Below are 7,475 nucleotides of genomic sequence, written 5' to 3'. Positions count from 1 at the left end.
TGCCTACAGCACTTGGTCTTCCTATGTGGTCTCCCATCCAAGTACTAACCAGGCCCGACCCTGCCTAGCTTCTGAGATCAGACATCGGGCTTGTTCAGGGTGGCATGGCTGTAGACCATGGACTGTGGCTCCACTGGGGCGCGAACCCAGGACCTCTGCGTGTAAAGCAGACGTGCTAAGCGCTACACTATGAAACCACGTCTTAAATCTGACTCCTGCAGGGACCTCCTATGAATGGAATTACATAGTATTTGTCCTTTTGTGTCTGGATAATTTTACTTAGCATAATGTCTTCAAGGTTCATTCATGTTGTAGTATCTCGTTCTCTCTTATAGATATACCAGTTCACATTTGGCTGCTGAGTTCTTAACAAAAAGTTCATTTCTTGATTTGCTTTTCATTAGACTGTTACAAAAAGTCCAGGCTGCTTGGTAGAGATGCGTGGGTCTTGGTCACCATCCAGCCAGTTCTCACAATGATGAAAGCTCAGGAGTATAGAGAAAACACGGGATCCCCTTGGTGGTTCGAAGTCCTGCAGCCGGGAGAGCAAGGCCCAGAGAGTGGCGGACGCCTGTGAGTCCAGCAGGCGCAGGGTGTGCTGTTCGCGATGATGCCGCTCATCTCTGGGGATTTGCTGGCTCAGCGCTGGTCTTAATGACCAGCTGGATCAATGTTCTCAAATGCCAGTTCACAAACTGCCTTTCTGCGAGGCGAGGCCCTCTTAACCTGTTGGTTGGCTTCCTTTGTTATGAAGCGGGTTTAGCTGGTAGTTGCTGAAGGTCATGGAATTTTGTGAGAGCATTATTGAAATGAGACATTTGTGGCGACCGTGCTGCATTGTTTCTGCTAGTAGGAGCCCACATGCCCGCGTTTCACATTTGTAGCTTGGGGTTTTGCCTCGGGGGGATTCTTAGTGAAATACCATCCTCAGCCTTCTTCCACAGAGGATAGCTAGGAGTTTAGTGCTGGGAGGAAAAAGCTGAAAGATGAGAAACGAAGTCGAGGCCATCGTGATACATGTGTCAGAACAGAGGGCTGGCACCAAAAGCTCTGGTCTGGTCTTGGGCTGATCACTAACCAGCCATGTGATGGCTGAGCGAGTCCGTCGTCCCTCAGAGTCTCCATTTCCTCATCCGTACAGTGGGGAGGGTGGGTCCTGCCCTGCTCACCCCCAGGATTGGAGGGTCCCAGGGGAAAGTGTCATTGCTGTTCTCCGTAATTAGTCATTGGCTGTCCCAGCATCGAGCAGGGTGAGCGGAGCGGAGCAGCGTGGGGCACCGTCGTGTGGTGATGAAAACCCACTTCGGCAGGTCGAAGGGGGCCCTAGTGGCCGCTTCTCACAGCAGCGTCCTTTCACAAGTCACTGACATTTAAGTGACTGAGTGTGGAGGGTCCCCTCATCCTCCCCCTATGCAAGCCACACCCCTCCCACCGTTGTCTTTTGATTTGCCATGTGAATGGGTGTTTTGCTGAGTGGCCTCAGATTCTTCTACAAAAGACCTCAACCACATGCTTCTCTGAATTACTGGGGTTGATACACACTGTCAATTAATTTCATGTAACGTTTTCAAATGAACTTTGAGCATCTATTTGCAGCCTCCACAACCTGCAGCCACTCAGGGCCATAACCACCAACCTTTTTATAGGCATTTCTTATCTCTTCAGGTAGAATCATAGAAGGTTGGAACCACATAAGTATGTCATTATCTTCCTAGAAGCCATACAATGTGGCTTTTAATTCCCTCTCCCCGCAATGCCATGTTCTTCTGAGCACCAGTTCTCAATAAGCACTTAATAAATCCTCGATTTACTAATAGTTAGATATCATTTAGAGAAACCATCCAAAAGAACACTATAGAATATAGAGCCAATAAATTCATATGTTTGAAAGCTTTGAAATTAGCAGGACAAGAAACAGCTTACTTTGAGCTAGAAAGAGACCCCAGGTGAACTGGTCATTTACAGTAGGGGCCAGGTAAGAGCATGTGGGTGGTCAATCCAAATCTTTCTTCACTGCTACAGTATAGATTACACAGACGGCACAGCAGGGTGACTAGAATAGTGATCAGCGACTTAGGTACTTTAAAAGGGCGTTGTAGAAATCTTTAAGTAGATTTCTCTCATATAGAGAATTTTCCTTATCTAAACCACTGGATTTACTCGTCCTCAGTTGCCCACATTTACTCCATCCCTGGCATCTACTCAGTTTTCAGCCAAATCAAGGTCAGGATAAAGAGGAGCTTTGGATGGAAGTAAGCTGGATGGATGGATATTCAGGCTCCTGCAGTAACACTCAATTATTGAATTCTCCAGAAGCACTAACTCCTCCTCAGTAATGAAGTCCTCAGTTTTTAAATATCTTTAGACATCAGGTGATTCAGTATTGGCAACAGCCAGCTTGTTGTTTCCTGCTTTCTTATAAAAATAAAATGGTAAAATCCCAGGAGCTGGCTGAGGTTGTTAAAGGATAATCGTAAGCATTTTTATGCACAGTGTTCTTCCTGCAACTTTGAGCCTTAAAAGCCTGAAAATGGAATAGGACAGGAATCGGAGGGGAGAGAAATCAGCTTGCTGCCATCATCCTACAGCCCTGCGACCCCAGCCAGATCTGCTGTCCTGGCCACTCAGAGGCCACACCTGCCAGAGCTGAGAGTCTGGGCTGTAGGAAAAGCCACAGCTGAGAGACGCATTATTCTCGCTTATTCTGAGTATAGCGAATCCAAAACAGAATAAAACAAAAAGATTCATTTACATCAAGGTTCACGGTGTGTTTTCTAGCCCATTTGACATGGCTTTAATATTTACTAGTACTTTTACACTTAAGCTCTCTTTTTTTCCTCCCCTTCTACTGCTCCCCAGTCATGTAATGTGTCCCTGTACGCGCGATGCTGTTTGTACCTCTGCTAATGAAGGTTCGGTCAGCAGAATGTGTCTCTGGCATTTCTCCGTTTGTTAACGGTATTGCATTGCCAGAGACCCGGTTGCCAGATGAGGCATTCAGATTTCTCATTCTCTGGGTGTCTGTCCGCCCAGTTTACGAATGTATTATTCAGACCAACTTCCTATTTTTTTTAATGTTGAAGGCGATTGATAATGCTTTGACCAATATCATTTGCCATGGACTGTTTTGGTGAAAGTAGTTTATACTGCCTGTTGGGCTGGGTGTAGTAACATTTTTGACTAAGTGCTTTCCACATTAATGTAAACCAATCCTTGATTTAGAATAACCTACTTTCCACTCTAAGCATGGTTTACTAAGATGGGCAGGTTATAAAGGTTTTCACTGGTGAACAGTGAAAATGCTTGTCTATAAATGCAGTAAAGTGTCTGTGATATATTGATTTTTCTTATTTTGTTGCCTCTCCTCTTAGACTCTGGATGGTAACACATCTGCAAAATACGTTATAGGGTATGGAGTGCAACATTTTAAGCCAAGAAATTAAAAACAGGATATAAAACCAAGAGAATAAGGAGAGTGAGGAAGCTGATCAAGGTCATATCTGTATATATATTAAGGATTTGGTGGTAGAAAGCCAAGAAAGTTTGCATTTATAATAGGCAGGTGGCACCAAGAAGTATAGAAAACCCACCTGGTCTCAGACATGGATAGAAGTCATTTGCCACATCAAGTCATACTTTTATGAACGAGTTTGCACAAGTTATAAGCCATGATGTTGAAGTGTGTGAATTTGCCATTTTGTTTACCTGCAAATGATTCCGGTGCCCAGAAGGGAGCAAGCAGGGCCAAGACAGTAACCAGAATATCCACAGCAACCGCAAACAGGCTCTGCATTGTGAAATATGAAGTCCACTTATCACAAGACGAAACTAATGATTTCTAAGGATGCGTTTTGAGAGGGCATATACGATGAGGTGAAAATTTCCGGATGCAGGTCAAAGGCGTTATGAGCGGATCCCAGCTGGCTCACGCTTGCTCTCTACTAGCATTTAGCCACCCGGTCGTGGCTTAACTTTTTTCGAGAGAACGGAGCCTTTCTGTAGCTCCAGCCTTCTCTTTCCCCCCTGCCCTTTGCAGTACCTTGCTGGTGTCAATCAGAAAGCTCGTCCCGTTGAGGAGTGGCCACTGGAGAAGTGTGACTGTTGCGGGTTGGGTCCGTTTGTCCAGTTCTCTTTATTTCTTCCTTACTCATGTCTTCTGGTTGCTATGAATTGTTCGCCTGAAACCAGGACTGCTTCTTCAGTCTCTCGTCACTGGTCATAGTCTAGAAGTGTTTGGCTGGCTTTGGTAAAATTGGAATTACATGGCAGTAGCATAAACTGGGCTGATGAAAATAAACCCCGTTACGTCTTTTCAATGCTTGGGCTACCGGGGATGTTTTGGGTGTTTCGGTACCGTGGTCATCGTGGAGGTCCACTCGTTCCTGGCTGTCCCACAATGTCTGTGTGTGCCTGGAAGGGTGACTGTGGTTTGTTCGGAGGCTCAGAGTTCAGACACCCCTCACTTGTCCCTACAAGCATCATTTCAGGGGGACATCCTTCCTGCTGTCCAACCCATGGTCAGCTGCTTTGAATGTGTTCCTATCCCATGCACTCAGGGAATTCAACCTGTCTTTCATCTCTACTTTCGCAATTGTTTCTTTTGAAATAGCTAAAGTTAAGAATAAACATCAAAAAGATAGCAGTAAGATGCATTCTAAATACTTTCAGAAATTACTTTTTTGGGGTATCGCTGTTTTTGGTATCTGCTGTGTAGATAAGCTAGAATTGGCTGGACCCCAAGGGTGTTCCTGGTTTTGTCCCCATTAGCCTATGTTGCTTGGCCAGGTGTCAGCGTGGCACATCTGGCCAAAAGCCAGGTGGATTTGGTTGTGCCAAGGGCTTTGGGACTGTACTGGGCTTATGGTGAGGAGTTTCAGTGCATTTCAGTTGGTTTAGAGCTCTTGTTTGGTTGGTTTAAGACTCTTTTTCTTAAAAGTATACACACCGAGGGCCGGCCATGCATGCGAGATAGAAGAATATAAATGTGGCTAAGAGAGAAGAGACATTTATCTTCAGGTTTCTGGACCAGCTCAAACAACTGGGAGAGAGATCGCATTTTTGTTGTTGCGTTGTAGGCCATGCAGTAGTATGTTGGCTTTCTAATAGCCTGTGAAGTCGGTAACTTAAGAATTTCTTTGCATTTTTGCTTGGTACAGGTAAAATTTAGGCAGGCAAGTTTGATTCATCTTATTTTTTAATTAGAGCATTTAATTCATCATAGCCATCCTAAATATTGAAGAAAAAGAAGGTAACTCCCTCCACTCTCAAAACTTAATACTTAATTTAAAAAAATCTATTTTATCTCACTTCGGATGGTAAATGTGGAAACCGATTATGATGAGCCTTTGGATTTTTTTTCCAAGTAAATCTCAAAGTTACAAGCATCTTTATTTTTCCTCTAGTTCTATAGCAACAATGTGATTATCAATCACGTCTGGATAATTTACAGAAAAGTGATTTTTATTTACCGAGAGCATTTTCCTATACATTTTTTATTCATTAAGTTCCACACTAGGTAAGATTTGCTCTAAGCATATTTTGGGTTGTTTCAGGCAAAAGCACGGGGAGGAACATCAATTAAGTTTCTGAAATTGAGTGATTTTACTATGAGATTCTGTCTCATAGGTGGAAGACTTTTTTTCTCTTCCTGGTAGCGTTAAAAATTCTCCCAATTATTCTAGTGATTGAGAATGAAATTATTACAGATTTCAGATGCCACTGAATCCACATCCAGTTCAGTACAGCCCATTTTTTTTGTACATGTGAAAATCAGAAGGATCTTGGAGAGACTTGGGGAGTGTGGGCGGGGATTTGTCAACTTTATTTTTTCTGCAATGTTTCTTCATTTATTGGATCTGTATATAGAGTTCTTGAGACACTTTTATCATGACAAGATTTTTCAAACTACGTGCATGCTCTTCCTAATTAATTATTTTATGTTCCTTTGGTGGGTGGTACTGGCTCATCAAGAAGTCACTAAAAACCACAAGCAAAAGTTTTACAATGAACATATGGGTATATTAAAAAGGGAGCTGCCCACTCACACCGGTAAAAGGTTTGGGTTAGAATGAAATAGAGGAAAATGTACCTGACTTATGCTCACCTTCTCATTTTTATACTTTATATCTTAAAAATGTGGACACATTCCTTCTTTTTCCCTATAGCAAGCAGGAGAACGTTTTTCTAGATATCAGACAGTAGGAAAGAACTCAGTAGGAAAGAACCCAGGTATTTGGGATTGAAGGGACACCCTAGAGAACCCAGTTCCCAGGAGTGGAGTAGAAGGCGAAGGTGGGAGACATGGGCCCAGGCACCAGCCAGCAGAAGAAAGCGAGCCTGGCTGGGGGGCCCTGGATCACAGCAGAAGTGGCTGAACCCGCTCTACTGGGAGATCCTGCTGGGCAGAGTGGCCCGAGGGGTCCAGACTAAAGAATGCAGGAGCGGCAGAATAAGCAGATTTGTCACAGCGTTTTGAGGAAACAGACTTATTTTTGTCAGAAGGTTGGGAGCATAAGAGCTGTCACTTCTTGGGAGAATTGACACTTGACCAAAGACCTCGAAAAATAGGCGTGGGCAGGTGGAAGCAGGAAAAAAACGGGCATTGCAAGAAGAGGAAACAGCCAGAGCGCGTAGGCACGAGAGGATCACGAGAGAAGAGCGATGGGGACTTCATGTGGTAGGTGCAATGAGCGAGTCACGGGCACTTTGGGATAATGACATCACACGCGTCAGGATATGTTTAAAAAGAGTAATGTGATAGCCGAAGAGGAAATTATGGAAGTTAAAACCTGACACGAGTGGAACAAAATGACATAATGGTTACAGTGTTGACTGATAGTTGTTTAGTTTATTAACTGTCGAGCAGAAACGTAGCACAGTTATTTTTTTTCCAGCATAAAACCAATTGCAAGAATTAACTGGAAGTACTCGAGGTCCCATCGAGTGCGGCCTGTGTGTTTTGGTTCTTGCAGAATCATTGGCAAGAGGGCCTGCTGAATCACCTCGCAGTTTTGAGGATAATGGGGTAAGATTTGGTTTGGATTACACCAGGCATGGGTACTTAACATAATTGGTCATTTCATCAATTCACAGTATTTATTTTAAATGCCATTTAGGCTGCTAGAGACGATTTTAGTATGTGAGCAGTTCTCATGGACTAGAGAGCACTTCAGTTCTTGTACAATAGAGACCTAGCAGAGTGCCAGAAGGGGACAAACCCATTTTTTAAAGGAGACCCAGGACGGGGCCAAACAGATGAGTGTGGCTTATTCCAAACCCTGCAGGAGTGGCCAGCTGACAGGTGTCTCCAGCTGTCTCCTCTGCGTGTCTCTCTGTGTCTCTGTTATGGTCTTTATGTGTTTGAAATACATTTTTAGTTTTATTAGTTAATAACATCTCTTAATTTTTTAATTAGAATAGTAAAGCATTTTATGTTTTTTCCCTTTTCCAAACTCCCTAGCCGCCACCCCCACCAC

The 7,475-nt window shown here is 43.8% G+C and overlaps 1 pseudogene; it reads right to left on the bottom strand.

Moving 5' to 3' along the window:
- Positions 1-116, bottom strand: LOC120619938 (uncharacterized; annotated as a pseudogene).
- Positions 117-7,475: the final 7,359 nt, after the last annotated feature.

The sequence above is a fragment of the Pteropus medius genome, unplaced genomic scaffold, assembly GCF_902729225.1.
Source record: "Pteropus medius unplaced genomic scaffold, Ma_sr-lr_union100, whole genome shotgun sequence".
Taxonomy (NCBI): Eukaryota; Metazoa; Chordata; class Mammalia; order Chiroptera; family Pteropodidae; genus Pteropus; species Pteropus medius.
Note: the sequence above shows the minus strand (reverse complement) of the source record. Positions and strands in the feature narration are given on the sequence as shown.